This window comes from Rhinoderma darwinii, chromosome 3 (assembly GCF_050947455.1).
Source record: "Rhinoderma darwinii isolate aRhiDar2 chromosome 3, aRhiDar2.hap1, whole genome shotgun sequence".
Taxonomy (NCBI): domain Eukaryota; kingdom Metazoa; phylum Chordata; class Amphibia; order Anura; family Rhinodermatidae; genus Rhinoderma; species Rhinoderma darwinii.
In genome coordinates, this window is record NC_134689.1 from 364,636,820 (window position 1) to 364,650,978 (window position 14,159).

Below are 14,159 nucleotides of genomic sequence, written 5' to 3' on the forward strand. Positions count from 1 at the left end.
TGATTTGCAGCATCTACAGTTCTGCTTGGTTTGTATTGTATTATTTGGAGCAGTTAGATTTCTACAATAAAGTGTCGGCTTTCTCCTGAAACTAAAAAGCCGCCATCATGGATGTAACAGATATCCTGCTGCTGGGGTGCAAATAATTTACTGCAACTTATTTAATATTCAAGACCTAACTACACCCAAAACCTAAAAATTCCCTGGTGACTGCAATAGACCCCAATATCCCTCTTCTACCCATGTCACAATTACAGGGTCTTATAGTTAACCGTGTACCTGCCAGTGACATGGAGGGGACATTGTGGTCACTGGGGATTTCATTTCCCTGACTAATAATATAGTCACCCTGCAGGGTCAAGTGTGAGAAATACATGATTTTAACCCCTGTAGAGCCACTAACTTGTTAGTCCATTAATAAATGTATTCCTATGTACAGTGTTATTTATTACATCTGTGAGGGTCATTCTTTACAAGTTTATATATATAATATGAATGATGTAATAGACTGGAGAAGACGTTACCTGCATGGTCGGATATTTCTATGTCCTCATTGATTTTGCGACCTGAAAATCAGAAACAAAATAATAAAGGCCATGGATTAAAGCAAAGCAAGTATGAATCCTGATATTGTGATATTATAGATATGAGTGTCAGATGCTTCTAATAGTGGAATAGTTAGAACTTGTAATCATAAGATCAGAGACATAACGGTCTGTGCCCAGGTAACGGCAAAATATGACTGACTGGTATACAGTATATCTACTCTCATAATAACTGATACATCTACTGGTAACAGGCTGTGGCATTAGTGGGCATTAACATAACACTTAACATGTATTTCCTTACATCTTCTTCAATCCATTGCAGATGTTTCCTCCTAATGTATTACTCTGCAGTGTATTAGTGTTTATATATGGCCACTGTGTAGGTTCTGTGCTTTCTACTCAACCAGATTATTGAACCCATTTATCACAGGAAAGCTATGGGGTATAGTGGACTGGAGGAGAACCTGGTGTATATTGTCAGTCAATGTAGAATATGAGTGTGAGCTCCATCAGGAGATATTTCCTTCATTGATAGTGGAATAAAGGGTCATGTAGAGCAAAGGGCCAAATCCATTCATGTTATTCTAATGGGTCATATATAAATAACACTGGTGAGTGGCGTGCCAGTCTGGAAAAGGTCTTTGTATGAGATACTTTATTATATTGTAGGTATAAGGCCAGAGTTACATGCACTATAAATGTATGTATGTATATGTATATATATATATATATATATATATATATATATATATATATAAACAGCTCCAATTACAACTGCCTCATGACAATTACTGTCTGTAGAAATACATTGGGTCATGGTTACATGTAATTTTCAGGAGATAAATTGTCTCAATGGTTATGAAGAAATTCCTCAGACAGAACTTACCAAACTTTCTCCTAAATACAACCCGGATTTTCTTTGGTTGAATTGTTGTGGTAAAACCGATTTCTCCTGTATGATAAAAATTCACATTCACTTTTATTATTGAAGATTTCATTTCTACCAAATACACTACAGGGATGTAACTGAGTATTCGGACTCTCTTAGGAATTATTATTTCCAGATAAGAGCATCATATATATTTCCTGTAATATTTCCATGATTTCCAGTCCCCTCTACATCTCCGCTTCTTCTACACTGGGACATTTAGAGATGTTACATTTTTATTAATTATAGATTCCACATGAAGAACAAGATATGAAGCTGAGAACAACAAGAAGATCAAGATAAACTTACCATGGAGGATTCCACGTGGAACAATGATGGATTTTAGTTGTTTTTTGGTAGAAATTCCATTGGAGTGTCCTATGTGAGAAAAGTACTTAAATTACCCTCCATAACTATATATTCATAGCTTGTCCAGTCTATTCTATTACATAGAAGTCATTAAACTGCATTATTAATCATCTACTTTATATATAGATACTTAGTACAATATATCAGCCTCGTACTAGAACAGACAATATATGTATCTAGAGAACTCACCGATCCCCTGTAGATCAGAAGCAGTCGGGGATGTAAACCCCTGTGTTGTGCTTGTTATTACTGCACTTGTTGGACCTGGAAGAAAATACAGAGAAATTGTTGATCTAATCCCAATAATCCTAATCCATCAACTCTGTAATACATGACTATATGTGGTGAAGTAATGGGGTTCTAGTCTACTGGAATGTCTCCAGTATTCCAACTCCTGACTGGACGTCCTTCTATACATTGCTGACCACCAGTGTCTTCAGGTTCCTCCTCCTGGATGTTGAGTGTGGACACAGAAGACAATGTGCGGGATGGAGACTTGTATCTTCTGTCCCTGACTGCCGCATGTATAAACTGAGCCGTTATGTCCTCTATGGATAGATATAAGTCTGTTCTATAATGTGTTATTATATCACCTGCAGGGGATGTGGTCGTGGTGGTCGGCAACGGTTGTTCAGTTGCAGCAGACGTCTTTACTATAATAAACAAGAACATATTATAATTATTCACAAAGAAATAACAATAAGTGACCCCAATATATGGAGAATCTTATTCCAGTATCAGCCTCGTACTAGAACAGACAATATATGTATCTAGAGAACTCACCGATCCCCTGTAGATCAGAAGCAGTCGGGGATGTAAACCCCTGTGTTGTGCTTGTTGTTAATGCACTTGTTGGACCTGGAAGAAAATACAGAGAAATTATTGATCTAATCCTAATAATCCTAATCCATTCTGATGTCCTGCACAGAGCAGAGAGTCATTCACATACAACATTGTTATGGAGACAATATAATGGCGGAGCCCACCTTCTCCACATGTAGTAGACGCCTTATTGTTCCCTACTCTCCCTATATATCAGCATTGGGGGATCATTAGGGAACATGTTCTAGTGTAACACATGACTCTATGTGGTGAAGTAATGGGGTTCTAGTCTACTGAAATGTCTCCAGGATTCCTCCTCCTGACTGGACGTCCTTCTATACATTGCTGACCACAAATGTCTTCAGGTTCCTCCTCCTGGATGTTGAGTGTGGACACAGAAGACAATGTGCGGGATGGAGACTTGTATCTTCTGTCCCTGACTGCTGCATGTAGAAACTGAGCCGTTATGTCCTCTATGGATAGAGATGAGTCTGTTCTATAATGTGTTATTATATTACCTGCAGGGGATGTTGGCACGGCGATGGACGATGGTTTTATTATCTCGCCAGACGTCTTTTCTGTAAATAATAAAACAATATATTATAGAAAAATCAAATAAACAATGTAAATGATGAATATAATGAGTTTTCTGCCATTGAAGACACAGAAGACGTCCAGAAGACACTTACCATCGATGGTCGGAGGAAGAGTCACCACAATTTTCCTCAGACGTGTTTTAGGTTTTTCAGTTTGTACATCAGATGTTCCTATGTGAAGGACATTCCATTTATTGGTTATTTATGTTTCCTGTATTATCTATCCTGAGTATAATATACATTATATGTTTATAGTATCAATTTGTTATTATTATATATGGGATTATGTATCTTCTACTGTAACCGAGAAGAATATTAGAGGTCACCAGGGAGCTGTATGACATATAACAGGCTGCCGGCTGAGGACATTTCTACATGACTTCTAATATTCCTTATAATTTACAGTATGGGGACAGGACCCCCTTGTTCTTAGATTAGTTGGGGGTCCGGTCACTGTGATCTCTGTGTGATTGACATAATTGTAGAATAAAATGGTGGCAATAAATAAACTTACCTTGTACGGACTGAAATTCATCCATGATTTGTTTGAGTTGTCTCAAACCCCTGAGAAAAACACGTTGTGTTTCTCCTATAAGAAAAGAATGAAACACATGACCTTTTATTATCATTGGTGACATCTGGGGCCAAACATCGTAGTGATATGTAATAGCAGATTGTGGATTACTGGAGGGTCCTACATTGTACATCTGTAGTCACTGGTAAAGGGTTCACCTCCTTTATCATTACATTTCCATCAATACCAGAGATAAGTATATACTATGTGCACATAACATGTATATTACAGTAAGATAACGGCCTCCCATGTACTGAGACAAATGATCCGTAATAACGGGGGGTCCTGGAGATCTGCTTTTAAGAGGTCACCCACTTTACATCCCCCCTATGTATAAAACACATGTAATAAAAGGGAGTTCTTCACACTAGAGAATCCACAACTGCGGCATTTCTATCTACAAGCTTCCATATTACATATAATAAAGGACATTGTTCTTACCTTCAGCATAAGCTGGGATGGGAGAAGACCTGGATGGTCGGTCATTCTCAGATGCTGCTGTTTCAGCAACAAATAAAGCAAAAATAAGCCAGAAAATAAGCATTCTGCTCAGTACACTCGCCATAATCAGAGAGGTCAAATCAAGGAGAAAGTGATAAGTTAACCCATGACTGCTTTATGATGTCATCACACTATGACACCATGGAAGAACATACCATGATTGGTCAAGAAGGTGGATGACATATCTGCTTTATGAAGTCATCACATTATGGCACCATGGTGTACAAAGAAGATACCATAGTATAAGAGGGGGGATATATAAATACAGGGTGACTAGAAAAGTAATAAAAAAGAAAAGCTAATGTGTTCAAATAAGAAATAGTATTGTATCACCCACATGTGCGATGTTTTAGACCAACTCAATTGAGGAGGAAGCGTTGCACATTTAGGTGAATAATGCTTCTTATTTTTCACCGTTCATTTGAGCGCTGCCTCAAATTTTTCAGGCATGGAAAATTATAATTCACGTTGACAATTATTTATATAATCAGAAGAGCATACGTCACACAGGGTCAAAGTGCAGGGTTGCACACATAACCTGTCATATCAACAATACAAATACGATCAATAAATCTTACGTATCTCTAAATATTACCGTTAATTGGTTATTAAAATAATCTTTAACCCCTTCCCAAAGTTGGGTAAGGGAAGTATGGAACGGGCTCACGGAGTGAATCCGCTCCATGCCGCGGTCAATAGCGACCACAGCATTTAAATCGTTAGAAAGAGGGGGGTGACACACTCTAACAGTTCATCGCGCCCCCCGCAACGCAAATTGCAGGGGGGGCGATGGTTGCTATGGCTGCCTGGGGGCCTAATGAAGGCCCCCAGGTCCGCCATCTTTGTGCTCCTATTAAGCCCTGCCTCCGGTCAGAGTCACGATATACTGCAATACCTTAGTAAAAAAATAAAGTAAAAATGAGTAAAATAACGTTTTTTTTAATGTAAAAAAAATAATTAAAATTAAAAGTTCAAAAAGACCCCCTTTTCTCATTTTCCCCCTAGAGCATGGTAATATAATAAATAAATATAATTGGCGTCGCCGCGTCCGTAAAAGTCTGAACTATTACATTATATCATTATTTCACACGCACGGTGAACGCCGGAAAAAAAATATTGCACACACCAGAATCTAAATTTTTTGGTCACCTAATCTCCCACAAAAAATGAAATAAAAGGTGATCAAAACGTCACATGTACCCCAAAATGGTATCATTAAAAACTACAGCTTATCCCGCAAAAAATAAGCCCTCATACTACATAATCGACGGAAAAATAAAAAAGTTATGGCTCTCGGAATTTGGCGACACAAAATACATTTTATATTTTACACTTAGGTTTTAACTTGTAAAAGTAGTAAAATACAGAAAACATACATATTTGGTATCGCCGTAATCGTATTGACCCACAGAATAAAGTTAACATGTTGTTTGAATTGCACAGCGAACTCTGTAAAAACGATGCACAAAGAACAATGGAGGAATCACTGTTTCTTTCCTTTTCTACCCCACAAATAATTTTTTCCCCGTTTCCTAGTACAATATCCGGCACAGTAAATGGTGCAAAGAAAAATTACAACTCGTCCCGCAAAAATCAAGCCCTCATAGCACTATATCGACGAAAAAAGAAAAAAGTTATGGCTTTTGGAAGGTGGGGAGGAAAAAACAAAAATGAAAATCTGAAAAAGGGCTGTGGCCAGGGCCGGATTATCATTGGTGCTCCTGGAGCACATGTTCCAGGCCCCAGTCTCTGATTAACTCAGGCGGGGCCCAGGCATATTTTTTTCTATATTTTTGCATCTTTACTTCAAAACTGCTGCAAATTGAGCATGATTTGTGCATAACTGCATTGTCTCTAAATGTCTCTACGCATTTACAAAAAAACGCTGCGTTTTTGCCTCGATTTTGCGCAAATGACCCCAAAACATCAATTAGGAGAGGAGTAGGACCTTTGGTGACATCATAGTCACATGACAAAGGTTCTTAACCACTGAGGAGGATAGTAAAATGATAGAAGGTAGAGTGGAGGACAGGTGACCTCAGAAAGGGGAGGGTCTTACTCCTAATGCATCTCTATGCAGGGAGAAAAGATACAAGGAGGCTGCAGAGAGGTGGGAGGTAATGAGTGGTCTGAAAAAGAGATAGAGCAGTGTGAGGAGGGGGTACATGGGGAGCAGTGTGTGTGAGGAGGTGGTGTACATGGGGAGCAGTGTGTGAGGAGGGGGTGTACATGGGGAGCAGTGTGTGTGAGGAGGGGGTACATGGGGAGCAGTGTGTGTGAGGAGGGGGTACATGGGGAGCATTGTGTGAGGAGGGGGTACATGGGGAGCAGTGTGTGTGAGGAGGTGGTGTACATGGGGAGCAGTGTGTGTGAGGAGGGGGGTACATGGGGAGCAGTGTGTGTGAGGAGGGGGTACATGGGGAGCAGTGTGTGATGAGGGGATACATGGGGAGCAGTGTGTGAGGAGGGGATACATGGGGAGCAGTGTGTGAGGTGGGGGGCACATGGGGAGCAGTGTGTGATGAGGGGATACATGGGGAGCAGTGTGTGAGGAGGGGATACATGGGGAGCAGTGTGTGAGGAGGGGGTACATGGGGAGCAGTGTGTGAGGAGGGGGTGTACATGGGGATCAGTGTGTGAGGAGGGGGGTACATGGGGAGCAGTGTGTGAGGAGGGGGTGTACATGGGGAGCAGTGTATGAGGAGGGACTGTACATGGGGAGCAGTGTGTGAGGAGGGGTGTACCTGGGGAGCGGTGTGTGAGGAGGGGGGTACATGGGGAGCAGTGTGTGAGGAGGGGGGTACATGGGGAGCAGTGTGTGAGGAGGGGGGTACAAGGGGAGCAGTGTGTGAGGAGGGGGGTAAATGGGGAGCAGTATATGAGGAGGGGTATACATGGGACGCTGTGGGATACTTGTTTAGAGTTGTGTTGTGAGTAGTGTGTGTGTATCTAGCTCTTATGCGGTGAAGTGTTTGTACCGTCTGTGCGTGAGACGTGTGAGTGGTAAATGGGGGGGGGGGCGTCTATTCTGAGGATCTAATATTTAGGTGTCTTTTTGTTGTCTCTGAATTTATTTAAGGGACAGAATTCATTTTTTAAGGAGTAGCTGTCACCAAGTCCTAACATCCCGTTTACATATATTACCTTTACCCCGCTCGCTCCCCGTTTCCAGAGCGAGGCAGTTTAGAACAAATGCGTTTGGTTAGAAAACTTCTCCCTGCGTGGTGATTGGACAAGGCTTGTCATAAGATACTTCGCGCTGATTGGACAGCATCAGAGGCTGTGAAGTTGGCTCCAGCCAGGGGGATTCACTGTAGTTCACGCCTTGTTGGCTAAGTACAGAGAATTACCATATTGGTCGCCTAAATCATTATTCAGGAACAGCCCAACGTAATGTAGGTGCAGCCGTAATGGAGAGAGTGCATGACAAGGTGGTTTGGGGTTTTAGGCTATTATGTTTGAGGCTATGTGTATAGGGAGTAAAATGGTTAAGTGCAGGGGGGCTGGTGTGCAAATGTATCTATATGTTTGTGGGAGGAGTATAGTGTATATAAGTCCATGCTGGATAGAGGCAGCCCTCTTTCCCGCTGGACAACAGGAGAAAAGATTTGTGTGTGATACTGATTTAAAAAAACAAAAAACAAAACAGTTATTCACTTACCTTATCATGGAGGCTTCACTTGAGACCATGATGGCCAGGATCAGAGACGCAGCGCTGCAGCACGGTCCTGGATGGCTGGAGCAGCTGTTCTCTGGGGCTCTTCCTCCGGATCCAGTGGCGGGAGTGAAGAGCGTGGAGGGACGCAGCAGCAGTCGTTCCAGGCCTCCGGAGAGGCCTTCACCCGAGGTAACGCCTCAGTCCCGTCGGCGCCGTGGAAGCCCCTCCAGGGACCGTCCTCCTCCAGGTCCTGAGCTATCGCCAGGCGCAGGGCCGCAGAGGTTCGGGAGGAATCCCGGCAGGCGGGCGGGATTGGAGGTGACAGGAGGGGGAGGCCGCGGCCATCTTCCCTCCCCCTGTCTTCAAAAACAAGGCCGGAAGTGAGGGAGGGACTGGAAGTGACGGCTCTCTCAGGCACGGATGTTCCGTGCGTCGGAGGAGCTCATCAGAAGGACGAGCGGACGCCAGGCCCGGCCCGCAGGAAGAGGCGGGCGGGCTCGAATTGGAGGATGAGATCGCCTCCTGCTGGAGCAGGGAGGCGTGCAGCGGGGACCGGAAGTACCCGGTCCAGGTCTGTCAGTGACGTCGTGCCCCTTCCGGCAGGGGGGGGGGGCAGCGGCCATCTTGCCCCACAGCGAGAGGAGAGGAGGATTCGGATGACAGCCCTGCTGAAGGACTTGGAAGCCAGGGCTGTCTATCTATCTATGCCACGCCAGAAGCGGGTGACAGGGCTTTGGATGGGCCGGTGTCGGCGGGGCCTAGGGCATCATTGGCCAGGATGTCGGGTAGCTAAGGGGAGCAAGGGGTGCAGGCGCGCCAATCCCCTGGAACGACGAGATCGCCAGCCGGAACGACTGGATCGGTGGATACGGCCGCTGGGAGGTCACCTCAGGGATGGCCGGGTGAGTCTACCACTGATGTGGTGCCGGGGATGTGTGGGGGGGATGTGGGGGGGCTGTTTTCTGTGTCTCAGATGCAACTGTTTTTTAAGGGTATGCAGGAATATTTTACTAAAGGTTTGGGGGGTGTAGAGCAGTCGCCAGCGAGGGTGTGGGGCGCTGTTAGTGTGGCGAGTGCAAGTGCGGCTGCGGCGGGGGTTGCAGTGGCTAGTGAGGTGGCGCCGGCTGCGGGCGCCGTGCTGGAATTGGATAAGTCGGTTGATGCGGGGGCTGGTACATCTAAAAATGTTGTGGAGGACATGCGCTTGGCTGACGCGGCGAAGGGCGAAGTGTACGTGTGTTTTTGAGGGCCCGCTTGGGGCGCATTTGAAGGCTGAGATTAGGGACAAGATCTGGAAAGACGAATATGTGGAGATTTTTGCGTTATTGCCGTTAGAAAAGTTTAACCTGGACCGGTGGAAACTAGATGAGAGTAAGAAGGAGGAGGAGGAGCGTCGTCATTATCGCTTGATTCCTAGGACGTTTGCGAATTGGCTGCAGGCCTTCGCTATTTTGGTTAGCGTGGTGGGTGAAAAGGCGCCGGAGAATTGTTCGGCGCTGTTTTGTTATATGGATTCAGTGGGGGAGGCGTATCGGGTATATGGCGGTAACGCATGATTGAGGTATGACGAGCAGTTTCGTCAGCGGAAGTCGGTGCGCCCTTCCTTGAGATGGGATCACAAGGATATTAGTTTGTGGATGCGATTAATGTCGGCTCCAAAACAGGGACATCAGTCCTTTCGGGATGCGGCCGGCGGGCAGGGGTTAGCAACGGGTCGGTCAGCTTCCTCGGGAAAAGGATGTTGCTGACAATTTAATGAGGGGCATTGTAAGTTTGGACCAGACTGTCGGTACAAGCACGAGTGCTGCGGTTTGCGGAGGCGCCCATGGATTGTCCAGATGCTTCAAGAAGCATAAGGGCAGGCAGGGAGATTCTGAGCAGAAGAGGGGTGACGCCAGTGAAGGTGGAAAGGATGCTTCCGTTTTTAAGGGAGTATCCAAATAAAAAAGTGGCAGAGTTGTTGTTTTTTTCTGAGGGTTTTCGGATTCCGTGTACGTCGGCTGGACATGAGGGAGTGGTCCGTAATTTGTCGTCTGCTTTGGCGCGGCCTGATCTAGTTACTGATAAGTTAATGATGGAGGTGGCTTTGGGCCGCATGGCTGGCCCGTTTTCCTCCCTGCCTGCTCCTAGTTTGTGGGTTTCCCCGTTGGGTTTGGTTCCTAAAAAAGAGGTGAACAAATTCCGCCTTATTCATCACTTGTCTTATCCGGAAGGGGAGTCGGTGAAAGATGGCATCGATCCTGCCCTGTGCACTGTTAGTTATACTTCATTTAATGCGGCGGTTGTTTGGGTTCGCAAGTATGGACAAGGCTCACTGTTAGCGAAAACTGACATTGAGGCCACGTTTCGTTTATTGCCGGTGCACCCGGACAGTTTTTGTTTGTTAGGTTGTTATTGGCAGGAGGTGTATTTCGTGGATTGTTGCCTCCCGATGGACTGCTCCATTTTTTTGAGATGTTTAGCACATTTCTGCAGTGGGTGGTTCGGAGTGAGGCGCAGGTGCCATCGGCACTGCATTACTTGGATGATTTTTTGTTTATTGGTCCGCCAGCTACCTATGTGTGTGCAGGATTGCTACATACTATGGAACGAGTGGCAAAGGATTTTGGGGTACCCCTAGCGCCGGAAAAAACTGAGGGACCTACGACGGTCATCAAGTTTTTGGGGATAATGATTGATTCGGATAAAATGGAATGTCGCTTGCCAGAGGAGTTGAGAGAGGAATTGCTGGAGTTGAGAGAGTTGGTGGCAAGTGCGCTACGCTGAAAAAAGATCCAGTTGCGGGATTTGCAATCATTATTGGGACATTTGAATTTCGCATGTAGGATTATGCCCATGGGGTGGGTGTTTTGCAGGCGGTTGGCTAGTGCTACCACAGGGGTTCATTCGCCTCATCATTTTATTAGGTTGTCGGGGGAGTTGTAAGCGGATTTGTTGGTATGGGGGGAGTTTTTGCAGAGCTACAATGGGCGGTCTGTGCTCATGTATCGGCTGGTGTCTAGTGTGGATTTGGAGCTCTTTATGGATGCATCACGTGCTTGTGGCTTTGGGGCATATTTCCAGGGGCAGTGGTGTGCGGGGTTTGGCCACGTGCATGGCATGAATGTGGTTTCGTCCGTAACTTGGCTTTGTTGGAACTATTCCCCATCGTGGTGGCTGCGGAGCTTTGGGGGGATTGTCTGAGGGACAGGAGAGTGCGCTTCATATGTGATAACCTAGGAGTGGTTCAGGCCGTTAATGCACAGACAGCGAATTCTCCGCCGGTCGTGCGACTATTGCACCATTTCATTTTAAAAGGCTTGGTTTTGAATGCGCATTTTGTGGCTGTTCATGTTCCAGGGGTGCTTAATTCAGTGGCTGATTCCCTTTCTCGTCAACAGTGGGACAGGTTTCGTCTGCTGGCGCCGGGGGCGGAGACTCATGGCCTGGCTTGCCCAGAGCATCTTTGGAAGGTGGTATGATGATGGCGATGTCGCTCGTAGAGAAGTCAGTTAACGCGGTTACGTGGAAGAGGTATGGTGCGGTATGGCAGGTATGGGAGGCTTTGTTGGAGAATGCGCAGGTGGGTATTTCGGATCGGCCGGCGTGCTTGTTATACTTTATAGGGAATGCTTACAGTAAGGGGGTGTCTTCATCAGCGGTGGCTCGGAGTTTGTCTGCATTAGCTTTTTGGTTTAAAATCAGAGGGAAGGAGGACGTGACTAAGTCCTTCCTGGTTCGGCAGGCAATGAAGGGTTTCAGGAGGGGTTCCGCATTTAGGGACCATAGGAAGCCGGTTTCCTTTGAGATCTTGGAAGCGATTTGTGAGCTATTGAAGTCTGTTTGTGTTCCAGGTTTTGAAGTACGTTTATTTTCGCTGGCTTTTTCTTTAGCTTTTTTTTGGGACTTTCAGGATATCGGAGTTGGTGTCGGCCAGTAAGCATATAGCTGGGGGCTTATTGTACGCGGACGTTGAATTGGATGGCTCCTGCTTATCCTGCTTGCTTCGTAGATCAAAGACGGATCAAGAAGGAAGAGGTTTTTTGGTGCGCTTGTATGAATTACAAGGATCAAGGGTGTGCCCGGTTCACTGTTTCCAGGAGTTTGTTGCGGTGAGGCCGGAGGGGTCGACATCCTTGTTGGTTCATGCAGATGGTCAGTCTTTGTCTAAATTCCAGTTTTCTCAGGTTCTCAAAAAATGTATCCTGTTGTCAGGCAGGGGTGGAGCTGGGTTTAGCTCTCACTCTTTTAGGATCGGTGCGGCTACGGAAGCAGCTAGGTGGGGTTTATCCCCAGTGATGGTCAAGAAGATAGGTAGGTGGGAGTCAGACAGATATAGGCTGTATGTGCGGCCTCATTTGGTTTGAGGCGGTGGGGATAAGTTGTGCTGGATGTAATGGCAGGAAGGAGGTGAAGGGAAAGTGAGCCCTAATCTACCCACCGCCCTGTCCCTGCCTACTTGCAACGACCCGCCCTAGGCGACGAGGTACAACTGGGCGGCGGTCCCTACGCTGGCTAAGTGCACTGGAAGACAAACGGGGAACACGCAAGGGAAGGGGCAGTAGCCACGGAACGCCACGAGGAAACGGGGCGGCGAACGAACAGTCAGGACCAGGACGAAGTGAGTACACCCGAGCGGGCACGGAGACAGAAGCAAGCCAGGGCAAGCAAGCAGGTCAAGCAGAACTGCAGCAAGGCAGAAGCACGGCAGAAGCAGGCTGGAGCAAGCAGCAGTGGGGCCAGGAATCCAAAAGAATTACAAGCACTGAGTGAGAGCACAGGGCAGGTAATAAAGGGCAGGGGGCGGAGCTAACTCCGAGAGACCAGGCCGCGATAGGCTCTCCCACTCCTGAGCCTGCCACCCTGGTTGGTGGGAGATGGTGTCAGTCGAACAGGTCTGGCCTCAGGTGTGGATTGATTAATCCCAGGAGTATAGCTAGATGAAGTACCTGGCAGATCCCTAACACTGGAGGTGGGACATGGAGTTGCTATCTTACTGTTTTGTTCTAGGTGCGGGCCCCTGCTTGGTCTGGATTATGGGGCATTCCTACGTTCACTGGGGAGGTGTACGGGCTGATGTTCGTCCGGCGGGACGGCAGTTGAGCCTGGATCAGTCAGAGGTTCAGGTCAGATGGTTGGGTCTGAGGGGCATGCTGTGGTGCAGGTTGTTGCCAGAACTCCAGTTCTACGCAGGGTTGGATAGAGCGGCTGATATTTTGGTTGTGCACCTTGGAGGCAATGACTTGGGTATAAGGTCATCTAGGGATTTGATGCGGGATGTTAAGCTAGATCTGTTGCAGTTGTGGTCATCATTTCCATGATTGATTATTGTATGGTCGGATATTGTTGCTCGCAAGGTGTGGCGTCAGGCCCGTTCGGTTCACAGTTTGAATAAGGCTAGAGCAAAGGTGAACAAAGTGGTTGGGAGATTTGTGGTGTGCAATGGTGGTGTTGTGGTACGTCATAGAGAGTTGGAGGGCAGGGAAGTTGGTTTTCTGAGAGCGGATGGCGTTCATTTGAATGACGTGGGTTTGGATATGTGGACACTGGGCATCAAGGACGGCCTGGAAAAAGCCCTGCGGTTGTGGAGGGACAATCATGTGTAAGGTGTTACACATGAATGTCGTGGCGGTGGGAGGAGGGGTCTTTGAAGGCACGTAATGGGAAGAAGGAGAACAACATTGAAGATGGTTGGAAAAGAACTCGGGGCGTTTAACCCTGGGTAGTATTGGAAGGGCTGGGAAGTGGTTACCCAGCTCTTTTTGTATACATTCCTTATGGGCAGGGTCCCCAGGAAGGGAGAGGTCTTGGAGATGGTTGTTGCAATCGGGTCAGGTGCAGTACGGCTGTAGGGCAATAAGTCCAGACCTGACAAGGAAAGGATGGAGTTTTTGATATAATGCCTGAAGTGCCTTCAAGGATCCTTTAACTGGAGAATGTTTGAAGAATAGTGCAGGATGTTCATTTGTGGAGTGTTTTTTGTGATATGTTACGATGATGCTATTTTATTGCATACAAAGTTGTGTATTTAATAGATGGCTGCTGTGGCCTTTACACGAATTTCAAGTTGTGGTCCCATATTGGTATTGGGAGGTGGAAGGTCATAGATAGCAAAGGCATCAAACATACCTTAAGTCAAGAGTCTGCTATGTCGCAGAGCTGTCTGTGCGACATAGCAGAGCCC

General features: G+C 46.2%; 1 long non-coding RNA gene across 1 annotated transcript; it reads right to left on the bottom strand.

Annotated features, from left to right (window-relative positions):
• Positions 1 to 522: 522 nt before the first annotated feature.
• Positions 523 to 2,106, bottom strand: LOC142748256 (uncharacterized). The gene is made up of 4 exons (XR_012882207.1): positions 2,035 to 2,106; positions 1,786 to 1,854; positions 1,435 to 1,500; positions 523 to 566 (listed from the first exon to the last, which is right to left on the bottom strand). It is a non-coding gene; the product is annotated as an uncharacterized LOC142748256 (long non-coding RNA).
• Between the last annotated feature and the right edge of the window lie 12,053 nt (positions 2,107 to 14,159).